Source organism: Macaca nemestrina, chromosome 5 (assembly GCF_043159975.1).
Source record: "Macaca nemestrina isolate mMacNem1 chromosome 5, mMacNem.hap1, whole genome shotgun sequence".
In the NCBI taxonomy this organism is placed as follows: domain Eukaryota; kingdom Metazoa; phylum Chordata; class Mammalia; order Primates; family Cercopithecidae; genus Macaca; species Macaca nemestrina.
The window spans coordinates 144,468,308-144,482,235 of NC_092129.1; the positions used below are offsets into that span (position 1 = coordinate 144,468,308).

Sequence of the window (13,928 nt, forward strand, 5' to 3'; positions counted from 1 at the left end):
CCTCCAAGCTCCTCAGTCCCCCCAGGCTACTCCTGTGTATCCTTTGCACACAGTTCCAGCACCAGCTTCTTGGAGGTTACCTCAGGGATATTTCCCAGCCCCTGACACCCAAACAGTCTCATGTGTGACTCAGATAGGCTGGGGTCCTCTTCTGCTCCACTGCAGAACTATCAATGCTGGCTCTTGGGGATCTAGTGCCAGAGGGGGAGGATCCTGAGAAATCTGAGATCTCACCCACCTTTGGCATGATTTCTTTCCTGGCTTGTGAAAATTCCTGATCTTTTTTGTCTATACCTTCCTGAATGGGAGTCAGGGCAGTGATGCAGAGAGGTAGTGGGGGGCGGGGGGTGCTTGCATGAGCATTGGATGCCTGCATGGCACAAGGACCGTGTTCTCGGGATGCCCATGTAGGTCCTATCAGCCAAAATTAGAAGAAAGTTAAAAGGGGTCCAGAAATAGGATTATAAGGCATAGGATTATAAGGCATAAATGTTTGTTCTTGATGAGGAAGAGTGAGCTGGCTGAACAAAAGAAACAGTTGAATTTGCAGAGTGCAATATTCTAATGAAGCCTCATGCTGTGCTTGAGTCAATGTCGCAAGGTCTAGCTGCAGCAGGGCCTTAGCTAGATAGGAGTGATTTATTCATCTCTGCTTCCATCACTCAGATTTCCTTCTCTCAGTCATCCAGTGTCTATCATCGGAAAGCCTGGTTTCTGTAGAGGAGTTTACCCTAGTAGCTTGCCTGGAATACATTTTGAAGGATTAGTGTACATGGCACGGAGACTGGCCTCTGTGCCCAGTACACTCTGGTGAATATTCATGTCGGCACCTGGGAGGGTTATTTCTAGAAAGGCAATTCTTGCAGAATACATTCCGAAGAGGGAATGCTTTTCCTGTCTGATGTTCCTTCAACCAAACAAATGTGGAAGAGGGGAAGCTACTCTGCAGTTCTGGGGAGTATTCATGAGACAGAAACAACATCCTCACATCTTCTGCAACAGTGGGAGACCTGCAGACCTTCCCTTTGCAGAGCCTTTGCCTGGGCCTCCTGTTCAGTATAGGTGATTGCAGGGGAAAGAAAAAAAAAAAAAAGCAACTGCCCATTTAGCCTTTGGTCCTAAAACCCACACCAGTTTGGTTTAATTACAGCTGTTCAGCAGTTAGGAAAGCTAGCGTTATTAATGTTCAGCTGAAAACGTTTCAATTAAAACTTGTGATCCCAGCTTTGAAGACCTGGATCAAGAAAACTATACTGAGTGGCCAGTGATCAAAAGAATTGCACTGAAAAACTTAATGAGCCATTTTTTCCTCTAGCTGTTACAAAAAAATACATAAAATATTGCTTTATTTTTCTGGCTTCTCACCATTCTTCAAAAGATTTATCACACAGTTACGTATTAAATTGATTAATTATCTTTTGTTTATAAGAATTTATAGTTGGTAGTTAGGATTTTCACCTTTATATACTGGTGGAGATGTTGCTATTATTTTTCTCATTAATGCTGTCTTTTTTAATGGTAAGTCATGTACCACATAAAGAATTATGATTTATCACACACCTCAGCTTTCAGACAGAACAATGTACTTATTCTAAGTGTTTAAATTGTATAGCACTTGCAACTTATTATAGTTTTCTTTTGTGTTTTAGAGGGTAGTTGTTTTCATGTGAGAGCCTTCACAAACTATTTCATGAAAGAAGTCCATTAGAGAAGGGACTAACAGGGAATTCCAGAACAAGGAGATAGAAAGACAGATAGCATATCATTGTCCATGACCCAGCGGAATAAACAGATTTGGGAATGCCGTGAGAGGAGGGCAGTAGTAACTCGCCGAGCGAGAACCTGAAGGAGGAAGGAGTCGCAGCTCACACTGGTGGTAAGGCTGAAGGAGGTCTGAATTGGATAGGCAAGTGTTTTAAAATCATTTCTAGCAAGAGCTCAAGACTTTGTAGATTGTGCTCTGTGGGGAAAAGAAGATGATTTAAAGCTGGAGCAAAGATTGAAACCCAGATCTGATTTGGGTGAAAAGGTCAGTCTGATAAGAAAGTGAATGAGGTGTGGGAAAATAGTACTGGTTGTGTTAAGAGAGACCAGAGAAGAGATTTGGTAAGAACAAAAATGGAGAAATTACATGATTGAATAGGAAGAGTTTTGCCAGTTGTTCATGCTGGAACATCCTCCTGACTGTAATGTTCAGAGTTGAGCCTTCCCACCTGTTTGCCCTTCCTTTCTTTCCCTTTGTCACCAGGTGAAGAGAATACAAAGATCTGCATGTAGCTAAATTATGAGTTATCCCATAGACACAAATTCTTGTGAAAACTTGACCCAAGGGAGCCGGGCGCGGTGGCTCACGCCTGTAATCCCAGCCCTTTGGGAGACCGAGGCAGGCGGATCACGAGGTCAGGAGATCGAGACAATCCTGGCTGACACAGTGAAACCCCGTCTCTACTAAAAAAAAAAATACAAAAAATTAGCCGGGCGCAGTGGCGGGCGCCTGTAGTCCCAGCTACTCGGGAGGCTGAGGCAGGAGAATGGCGGGAACCCGGGAGGCGGAGCTTGCAGTGAGCCAAGATTGCGCCGCTGCAACCCAGCCTGGGCAACAGAGTGAGACTCCGTCTCAAAATAAAATAAAATAAGAAGAAAAAAAAAGAAAACTCGACCCAAAGGAACAGGAAGGAGCCATGGCACTTATTAAATTTCCCTTTGGCGCTGCTTCTTTGGTGCGTTGTAGGCCATGCATGCAGGCACATATTAGCATGTGGTCAGAGGATGGGCAGGAGAATAAGCTCAGTGGATGAAATAGCAGTCAGAATGGATATTTTTCATAAACTTTCACTTATGTGAGACTCTCCAAAATGGTGTTGGGACTAGGGGTGAAGTACTGGCTGGGGGAGGTTATTTTTGCATTGAAACATAATTCAGTCTATAGACCACTGAAGATACTGTACAGGAATAAGTGAACTGAGTCTTTTGAGGAGTGATGTATCTATAGTTGCCTCTCTGCCTCTCCTCTTTCCATCATAAGTCGCCTCTTCCGCTCCCCATTTCTCCTTAAGTTTTTTTTTTTTTTTTTTTTCCTGAGACGGAGTCTGAGTCTGTCGCCCAGGCTGGAGTGCAGTGGCACGATCTCGGCTCACTACAAGCTCCGCTTCCCGGGTTCACGCCAGTCTCCTGCCTCAGCCTCCCGAGTAGCTGGGACTACAGGCGCCCGACATCACACCCAGCTAATTTTTTGTATTTTTAGTAGAGACGGGGTTTCACTGTATTAAGCAGCATGGTTTCAATCTCCTGACCTCGTGATCCTCCCGCCTCGGCCTCCCAAAGTGCTGGGATTACAGGTGTGAATCAATGCGCCCGGGCCCTCTCCTTCGGTTTAACTCAGTAGAGTTTATGATGCCTAAGGCATTGTGCTGGGAAATACCAAGGTCAATAGCCATGCATGGTCCCTGCACTGTAGAGCATGGTCCAGTGGGCTCTCCTGAATGGACTTGGTTTGAAAAGCTGAAGGGAGGGGCCACCGGATGGTGTTATGCAGGGAACCTGGAGCCAAGGTGATTCTACTCCCCTACCTGTTGAATGAAGGCCTACGATGGGGCCATTTTTTTCACAGGAGTCGTAAATGTTAAGTAAAAATCCAAGAATTCTTAACACTCAGCTGTAGATTAGTACATTTTGAGCTCTTTTAATATGTCTGTCTGTTCTTATCGCCCTTCTAATCATTTCATAGAATTGAGGACAGAGAACAGAAAAGCTCACACAAACGCTTATTGCCTTCAGCTATTAACAGGAGAAACTGATTCTGGCCTTTTAAATTCACAACAGCCCATAATAGCCTTCCTAGCAAATGAAGCTAAAAGCCAGCTGGACCTGATGCCTGGGAGCTAAGCCCTATGGTCTGGGCAGGACCTCGGCGTTTCTGCCTCTTACACATCCTTTTCTGATCCTGCGGGTGAGCCAAATCAGGCTGATCTTACTGATTGTGTATACTCATCATGAGGAGGAAGCTGCTAGGAGCAAGGCAGATGGCCTTGCTGGAGAGGGGAATTGGTGATGCCAAATTTAAACACGGGGGAAGATCTGTAAAAGCTGCATACCTGCCTAGTGTGTCACTGCCCAAAAACTCTGTAACATATTGTGGCTTCACCTTTTAAAATATCATAAAACCATTTGAGGGGTTCCCAGTATTTTTGATGCCAACATTTTGCTTAAGGAAGGGGCTGTATTAGAGTCACTTTCCAAAATGTAAGAATGCTTTTCTTCTCAAGGGCTGCTTGGCCTGGACAAATTTTATCGTATTTCCACATTGAAAGCATAAAATGAAATAATTTTCTTTTTTTCTTTTTCTTTCCTTCCTTCCTTCCTTCCTTCCTTCCTTCCTTCCTTCCTTCCTTCCTTCCTTCCTTCCTTCCTTCCTTTCTTCCTTCCTTCCTTCCTTCTTTTCTTTCTTTCTTTTTCTTTCTTTCTTGACTGAGTTTTGCTCTCGTTGCCCAGGCTGGAATGCAGTGGCACAATCTCAGCTCACTGCAACCTCCTTCTCTCGGGTTCCAGTGATTCTCCTGCCTCGGCCTCCTGAATAGCTGGGATAACAGGTGCACGCTGCCTCGCCCGGCTAAGTTTTGTATTTTTAATAGAGACGGGGTTTCCCCATGTTGCCCAGGGTGGTCTTGAACTCCTGACCTCAGGTGATCCACCCACCTTGGCCTCCTAAAGTGCTGGGATTACAGGTGTGAGCCACCATGCCCGGCCGAGAATTTTCATTAAATTGGACTGTGTAGTATGAAGTCTAGATCATAAGCCTGGGGCAAAATTTATTTGTTAAAAGAAAAAGAGTTTGTCAAGTGATTAAATAATCTGTAAAAGATTGCTTGGGCAGTGTTTAGCCCATGTAAGAAAATTAACCAGGAAACTTAGAAAAATAGATTTGCTTTGAAAGCAGGAAATGTGCTGATTATAAATTGTTTTTTTTTTTTTTCCAAATGTGATAATGTATGCAAAAACATTTGGAAACTAGTGAGGTCTGTGTGAATGTGAGGTGGGACTATGATTAATTGTTCACCATTCATTCCACACTCAGTATCTAATGAATATTGCAGCTGCAGCCATGCTATTTGGTAATATGGTATTAGCTTTTATGTTATCACCTGAAACTTGAAATTAAAAACTTAATCCTTCTAAGATGTGAAAAGATGGTCTTAGTTAGCTGTTAAAAGTTGGTCATTTTAGCCAGGCGTGGTAGCTCATGCCTGTAAGCCCGGCACTGTGGGAGGCTGAGGCAGGCAGGTCGCTTGAGTCCAGGAGTTTGAGACCTGTCTGGGCAACATGGCAAATCACCTTCTCTACAAAAAAATACAAAAAATTAGCCGGGCATGGTGGTGAGTGCCTGTAGTCCCAGCTACTTGGGAGGCTGAGGTGGGAGGATCACTTGAACCCAGGAGGCAGAGGTTGCAGTGAGCCAAGATTGCACCACTGAACTCCAGCCTGGGCAACAGATTGAGACCCTGTCTTAAAAAAAAGAGAAAAAAAAAAAAAAAAAAAAAAGATTGGGAGTTTTGTATTGTCTCCAAGTTTTGGCAAGTTTTGCCCCATCTAGCTATCCACAGTTATATCCTCCAGGCATATTCTCCATTGGTATTTTACCACTTTCAGATAACTTACCTAGATTGTACTATATCTCTCATGGTGTGTGGGCTTTAAATAAATTTTTAAAAGTATACTATATCGAATGTAAGATTTCATGAGAAGGAAAACCCCTCCTATCCCTTTCTCAGTGAGCCAGCCTACACGGTGGAGCCAACGTGTATACTTACCACCTCCTCACATGTTTGTAATCCTGGGCTTCAGTTGACTAACACAGAAACTACATATGCCAGACACCCGAGAACTTCTGCTTGCCTTTTCTCTGGCTATCTGCAAGAGAATATTGTTAACCAGTGCCATTGTTTCATCCCCTTTTAGAGAAATCACCCTCCACGTCCCAGATATGAGAGATTAAACACTATGAGACAGTAGGTAGACTCTCTGACGTCCTTTGACTAATGCACTTCCCAAAAACCCATTCCATCTGATGAGCAGCCGGTTTTTCCCTCCTCCTGCTATTAGGAGACTGGTGTTCCCTTTGCCCTGAAAGGTCGTGGCCCATTCATAGGCAGGCCCCTGCAGTGGCAGCACCTCAGGAGTTCTCATGTCTGGAATCTTCAGGGCAGCCGCCTGGTCTACTTCACACACTTTTGAGAAAACATTGTTACTGGGCTCTAGGCTCCCGCTGAGAATCTCATTTTGGACTTGGCATCCTCCAGCAGCTCTTCTCAGCTGGACCTTGCTCTCCACCTGAGGGCGAAGCCACATCATCGAACCCTGTGACAGCTGACAATAAGGAGCCCTCTCATCTTTGGGAAAGTCCCTCTTTCTCACCAGCAAAGTTGTTTATCTGAAGCTGTATTAATTCCTTCTGGAAGCTGTTACAGGCTCCCTCCTGCCCCTCAGTAGCAGAGATTAGAATAGGGCCCCTAATGTGTTGTTTGTCTTCTGCTTCTCATCCAGAGGAGCGGGAACGGAACTCTTCCGATTTAGGTAAAAGTGCTGAAGCTTCCCTTTGTCACCACAACTCCTTACCTCTCTCCCTCACCTTTCCAGCTGTCGCATCTGTTCTTTGCATCATGATCTCCAGTCTCTCTCTGTTCTGAACATTAGTCTACCATCTCTGATCCCACTTACCTCCTCAGCAGCCTACAAGTGGTCATTACCTTTCCTGGCCCTTCATTCCTTGACCCTGGCCTGTTTCCTTCTTGTCACTGTTGGCCCTGCTTCCCCAGTGCCACTGCTGAGGAGAGTTATAAACTACACTGATCGTTCCATCTTTGCAAGGCTCTCTCCCTACAGCTCCACTGATGCCACTGAGCCCACTCCAAAGCCTGTTTTGCCTTGCCACCGTACACCACAGTCTTACTGCTCTCAGTTTCTGCATAGAATCCTCTTTCATAATTGAATGAAAAGATTGCCATCGTAAGGGAGGTTTCCCACCACCCCTGCACTTTACCTCAGTGTGTCTCTGGTCCTGTAGCCATCACGGTATCATTGCCATCCTCATTGCCATAACATCTACTCTTATTGAGTACCTTTTCTGTCCAGTGCACTCCACTAGGAGCTTATCTTTGGCCCTTTTAGTTCCAAGTAACAGAAACCAAGTAAAGATATCTTAAGCCACAAATGGTAACTTTATTTGAGTGATTAGAAGATTTTTCATGGACTACTAGGGCAGAAACTTGAAGGGCCCTAGTAGGTTTTGAAACCAGACATTGGAATCTGTCAGGACCCCATGTAGCTCTCCCTGGACTGCACAACCTGTGGTCTCTGCTTCTCACTGCAGATGTCTTTCTTTGCTTCTGTATGCCTATGATCAAAGAGACTCACCCCCAGAATGCCTATATTTTCATCATCTCATTTCAAGTGAACAGAGCACATTAAGCTGGAATCTCACATAATTCTAAATTTTTGAGAAAGAAAATCTGATTAGCCCAGCTTCCAAGTCCAGTGGATAAACTAAGCTCAGGAATCTCCCACGTCCACCTTGAGGTTGGTCTGGAAATAGTTGTCAAAGACAGGAGTTACTGTGTAACATACAGACATACCAAAAAAACCTCTGCATATGCTATAACGGAATTATTAAATGTTAGAACTGGAAGAGTGCTGAGAAGCCATCAGATCTCGACATTTAATGTCACAAAGGATGCAACCAAAGTATAAGTAAGTTAAGTGACTTGCCTAATGTTACTTAGTAGTTATTCAGTAAATATTTTTTGAATTGTTGAATGGAGGACAATTATTTCTGAGGAACTTAAAGGATCTTTACCAAAGAATATACTGTATACGTTTTTGAGGTCAGGAGTATCTTTGACTTTAACTGAAAGATTAGGAATGGATTTGATCAGAAGTTATTGCACTATCACTAATATCCTGGTTGCTGATCTTCCTTTAGTTTGTTTTCACCCAAATGAGAAAATTTAGCAACAGTGGCATTGTGGTCCCAGGCCTTCCAGTGGAATTTCCCACAAATGATGGACAGTTAGAAACAGGCACAACAGGCACTTGCTTCTGGTCTAAAAGGCACCAATTCAGTGGAGAAGCTGTTGACCTCAACTGTTAAACCTCAGCCATTGTTCACAATCTGGCACAGTATTAATCCCTTAAGAAAAGGATGAAAAAAGTGCCATTCAGCACAACATAGTTTGTCATCGCATGCATAATGCAGACCTTCCAATTAGAATGCTACAATTTGGAAACTTTCTTCACAGACTGATGAGAGAACAAATGTTTTAAAGACGGGAAAACTCAGTCCACTGGGTTTGCCTTGAGTCACTTCTGACTCAAGCCACAAAGACAAGAGTTTTGAAAACATATTCGCTATTGAATTTTGTATCAAAATACCAGCAAGGAAAGCAATTAGTTGCTGTAAACTGAACCCCTGGTAATCAATGGTATGCAGCCAGCCAGAGCATTTATGGAAGATGTAAGCAAAATCACATCTGCTAATCAATTAAAAGAAAAAAAAGCCCAGCTCTTCACTGCTTTTAGGGAAACTTCACAGTGAGAATAAGGGAAGACGGAGGAGACAACATATATAATATCACCAGGCATTTCATGCTGGGCTCATTAGTTAGAGAGGTTTGTGGCAACAGCTAAACACTGGCCTGACCTGCATCGATAAATCTTGGCCAGCAACTTCCTTTATTCAGCCCCTTTTGAAAATGGCTTCTGATCTGTGGGTGGAAGTGTGCGGTATATGTTTAAGGAGCTCATCTCAGTTAAGGTCATAGAGAGTGTCTGTCCTGGGCGAGCTCACCATGCAAACATTCCCAGCTAGTTTACAAGTCAGAAATAGCTCTCTGTTGTTGCAGGCACAAAAACATAAGAATACACTTTTCAGGCAGCCAAAGAAATGCAGGGAACTGGTAGAACAAAATTCCTCTCAATGGCAAAGCAGAGATTGAATCAGTTTTTCCTTTAGTGTTCTTCAGCTGCAGTTCCCTTTTTCAATCAAATCACCAAAGGGGTTTAATTCCTGCCTAAGCCTAAATTCCAAGCAAATGTGCGTCCTGGGCATGAGTGAGAAGTCCTCTTTAAAACTTCAGCATGTAGGTTGAGTCTGAGCTCTAGGCTCAATGACCTGAGATCCATCAGTGTCCCTTTTCCGCTCAGGAGTCACCATGACCCCAATCTCCAGTCCCTGAGGACTCTTAATAGAGGAATAGAGAGAGGATGTCTTAACCAGTTTGAGCACTTGGCTGCTGTTCAGAAAAAAAGAATTTAGGCCAGGATAAATTATTGAGGTAAAGATCGATAGACTAGGCTAATAAAAATTAATACCTTCAGCATGCAAACTATGATAGGCAGTAGATTAATATCTTTAAATATAGAGGACATTTTGTAAGTCATTAACAAAAAGATAAATGTAAGTAGAAAATGGGTAAAATGTTCAAGCTCAATAAGTTAAAAATTGCAGATTAATGAGATATTTCAGCTATCAAATTAGCAGTATTTTTAAACATAATACATAATATTGGTGATGATGCACAGAAACAGGCATTTGTTATGCAATGCTGGTAGTGTTAATATAAATTGGTATAGATTTTTGCTTGGGGTTGGGGGGAATAGAAGAATACAGCTATTTTATGATATATATCAAAGCCTCAAGATGTTATATGCCCTGCTCCAGGAGTTCCACTTACAGAATCATTCAAAGACAATAATCATAGATTTAGCTTAAGAATGTCTATTGCAAAATTTTCATAATAGGCTGGACTCAGTGGCTCATGCTTTTAATCCCAACACTTTGGGAAGCTGAGTTGGAGGGATTGCTTAAGGCCAGGAGTTGGAGACTAGCCTGGGCAACAAAAAAATTTTTTTTTAATATCAGCGGGGCGTGGTGGTATGCAGCTGTAGTCCTAGCTACTCAGGAAGCTGAGGCAGGAGGATTGCTTGAGTCCAGGAAATCGAGGCTGCAGTGAGCTATGACTGTGCCACTTCATTCTCCAGCCTGGGCAACAGAGCAAAACCCTGTTTCCAAAGGAAAAAGAAAAGAATTTTCATAACAGTGAAATATTAACTGCTTAAGTGTCTAATAATAATAGATTGATTTAAAAAAGTATGAGACATCCATACAGTGAAATACTATTCAGTACATATGATGTAGAAGAATATTTGATGATACAAAAAGATATTCGTAATAGACCATTAAGCAAAAGTAGCCAGTTACAAACCATATGTACTGTGTGTGTATGTTTTAAAAGTTACTGGAATTTCAGATTACCTTCATTTTAAAATAATAATTTGCCTTGAAACAAATTGGAGGACTTTTATAGAATAAGCTACTTACAGAGCATGATATATACACCTTAAAATTTTCCTCAAATATATTATCACTCCAAGAATATCTACTAGAACATACATGATACTCATAATTTATCCTCCATTTTTTTATCTTCTCCATATCCCATATCCTCAAGGCAGTCATTTTCCATGAAATATTTTGAGATCTGGTTAGGTTCTATCCCAAAAGGGACTGACTGTTTTCATTTTAATCCTCTGTAGAAACACTAGCTTATGATTATCTAGAAGGATAGGGAATATGATAAACCTGGCTCTCCATAAATAATTTAAAATTCCATTGGGGAAAGTAACCTCAACATTATCTTCCAACAACAGTTCTGTTGCCAGAACTGTTAAATGAAGAGAATTATTAATTGATTTTAAGTTTTCCCCTAGTTTTACTCTACTGTGTCAGAGTTATGAATGATTTCAATCCAGAACATACATGGAACATATGCCATGAACAGAGCCCACATGTTTGAAGCAGAGTTTTTAAAAAGAGAAAGATAAACCTCTTTCTAAAGTTCTTATAATCAAAATGAGAGCCAGACAAACATAGAAGCAAAAAATACACTTTTAAAAGTTACTCAAAATAAATGTAAATTAGCATAGGCTAACTGCATAAAAGTGCTTAGAGACTAGGATAATATTTGAGGAAATGACTAATGAAGGAAATGATTCATATTCTTATAAGCAAATTAGTGTAATATAAGAGTAGGATTTTGGGACACTTAAGAACAACAGAGTGGAATCCTTTCTGATTCATTCAGGGTACTTTGAGAGATTAAACACTCAGGCGTATTAAAGAGAATCAGTAGGTATCATCTGCTAATGCTTTCCAAACCCATTTACCAGTTTTCTCTACTTCAAAGAGGAATTCAAAAATATTAGGTATTATGGGTTTCGTAGTTGATAGCAAACAGAATTACAATAGAAAATAAGGAATGAAAGGGAAGGCGAGCCCTTTAGGAGGCCAGGCAAGAGGGTGGCTTGAGGCCAGGAGTTTGACCCCACCTGGCCAACACAGTGAGACCCTATCTCTACAAAATAATCTTTTTGTTTGTTTGTTTTTTAATTAGCTGGGTGGGTGTGGTAGTGTGTGCCTGTAATCCCAGCTACTTGGGAGGCTGAGGCAGGAGGATTGCTTTAGCCCAGGAGTTTGAGGCTGCAGTGAGCTATGATTGCACCACTGCACTCCAGCCTGGGCAACAGAGAGAGAAGCTGTCCCCCCAACCTCCTCCAACAACAACAAAAAAAGGTAAGGGTAAAGGAAAACAGAAAATACAGGCAATCCTAGTCCTCAGTAATAGCTTTATATATGACACTAAAGTGAACTTGTGCAAAGGATTTTCACTGATTATAATCATAAGATTAAGGGAAAATAATACAAACCACTTTTATAGAGTGATAGGTTAGAGGTTGTAAATTGGGAACCAGATATATAAACTAGAGTAATGGAAACATTTGACAGTGGGATTACAGAAATGGGCTTTTGGTGAAGGTACCAGGTGAGAAGCTTGTATCTTTTCCATCACTTAGTTACTGTATGAGTTTAGACAGGTTACTTAACATGCTTTAATCCTTACACTTTCAATGTCTGTAATTTCATAATAATAATGCTTGCTAAGAGGATATTTAGAAGGATTTTAATAAGACAAATTGTATAGAGCACTTAACATAGGGACTGATACACAGTTAACATTAAAGAAATATTGGCCATCATGATCATTATTATTGTTTTTGTTTTTTTTTTTTGTTTTTTTTTTTGTTTTTTTTTTTTTTTGAGACAGAGTCTTCCTCTGTCGACCAGGCTGGAGTGCAGTGGTATGATCTCAGCTCACTGCAAGCTCTGCCTCCCAGATTCAAGCTATTCTCCTGCCTCAGCCTCCCAAGTAGCTGGGATTACAGGTGCCCATCACCGCGCCTGGATAATTTTTTGTATTTTTAGTAGAGATGGTGTTTCACTATGTTAGCCAGGATGGTCTCGATCTCCAGATCTCAGCTCACTGCAAGCTCTGCCTCCCAGATTCAAGCTATTCTCCTGCCTCAGCCTCCCAAGTAGCTGGGATTACAGGCGCCCATCACCACGCCTGGATAATTTTTTGTATTTTTAGTAGAGATGGTGTTTCACTATGTTAGCCAGGATGGTCTCGATCTCCAGATATCTGTCACCCGCCTTGGCCTCCCAAAGTGATAGGATTACAGGCGTGAGCTACCACGCCCAGCCATTATTATTGTTGTTAACAATGTATTTGCTGAGCAACCGCTGATTGAGTTTAAGCTCCATGCCCGCCTTGGCCTCCCAAAGTGATAGGATTACAGCGTGAGCCACCACGCCCAGCCATTATTGTTGTTGTTAACAAGAGTGTATTTGCTCAGCAACCACTGACTGAGTTTAAGCTCCATGTGAGACATTCTGTCAATGGTATAGAAAAAATCAGTAAGACATAGACACTGCCTTCAAGGAGCTTACTATCTATGCCAGCTGGTAGAGGAAGCAAACACATATGACCAACTATAAAGCAGTAAAATATATAGTTTGTATGAGAAGGACTTTTAAGGCTGAAGTAATAGAAAACAATATCTGTCTCCCCTGTGGCACTGTCAGAAGCAAAATACTAATCCTGTACTGCAATGCTCAGATTCTTTTCTAAAATTATTTTTTAGGCCGGGCACAGTGGCTCACGCCTGTAATCCCAACACTTTGGGAGGCTGAGGCAGGTGGATCACTTGAGGTCAGGAGTTTGAGACCAGCCTGGCCAACCTGGTGATACCCCATCTCTACTAAAAATACAAAAATTAGCTGGGCGTGGTGGTGGGCACCTATAATCCCAGCTACTCAGGAGGCTGAGGCAGGATAATCACTTGAACCCGGGAGGCAGAGGTTGCAGTGAGCTGAGATTACGCCATTGCACTCCAGCCTGAGAGACAGCGTGAGACTCCATATCAAAAAAAAAAAAAAAAAAAAAATTATATATATGTAAAATGGGGGAGTAACACACACAGAGTGAACAGATCTTTTATGTATAGCTCAGTGATTATTTACATGCATAACTACCACTCAGATCAAAATTAGTACTTTTCCAGGATTCTAGAAAATTCCCTTTGACCCTTTCCTAGTCGATACCTCCCCCAGAGCTAACCACTATTCTGATTCCTGTCACCAACAGATAAATTGTCTGCTTTGAGCTTCATGTAAATGGAATTACACAGTTAATGCTTAAGTTCTTATCTGGGCAGAAAAGGGGGTTAAGAACAGGACCAAGGTAATCAATTTCTAAATAATGAAAGTTTTGCAAATGAATGTATGTTTGCCTATATCTCCAAATCAGATAATCCTACTACAGCTATGTAAAAATCCTGGTGAGAATAAGAAGGAAGCTAAAACATGATAATAAAGGTGATGAGGTTATAACCAATTAGAAAATACTATAAGAAATATCAATTAGACCAGCACAGTGGCTCACACCTGTAATCCTGGTACTTTGGGAGGCTGAGGTGGGAAGATCACTTGAGGCTAGAAGTTTGAGACCAGCCTGGGCAACTAGTGAGACCCTGACTCT

The 13,928-nt window shown here is 41.9% G+C and overlaps 1 protein-coding gene across 5 annotated transcripts in view; it reads left to right on the forward strand.

Moving 5' to 3' along the window:
* LOC105474556 (BTB domain containing 9) overlaps positions 1-13,928 on the forward strand; it is a 479,495-nt gene that overhangs the window by 373,736 nt on the left and 91,831 nt on the right. The window lies entirely within an intron of this gene.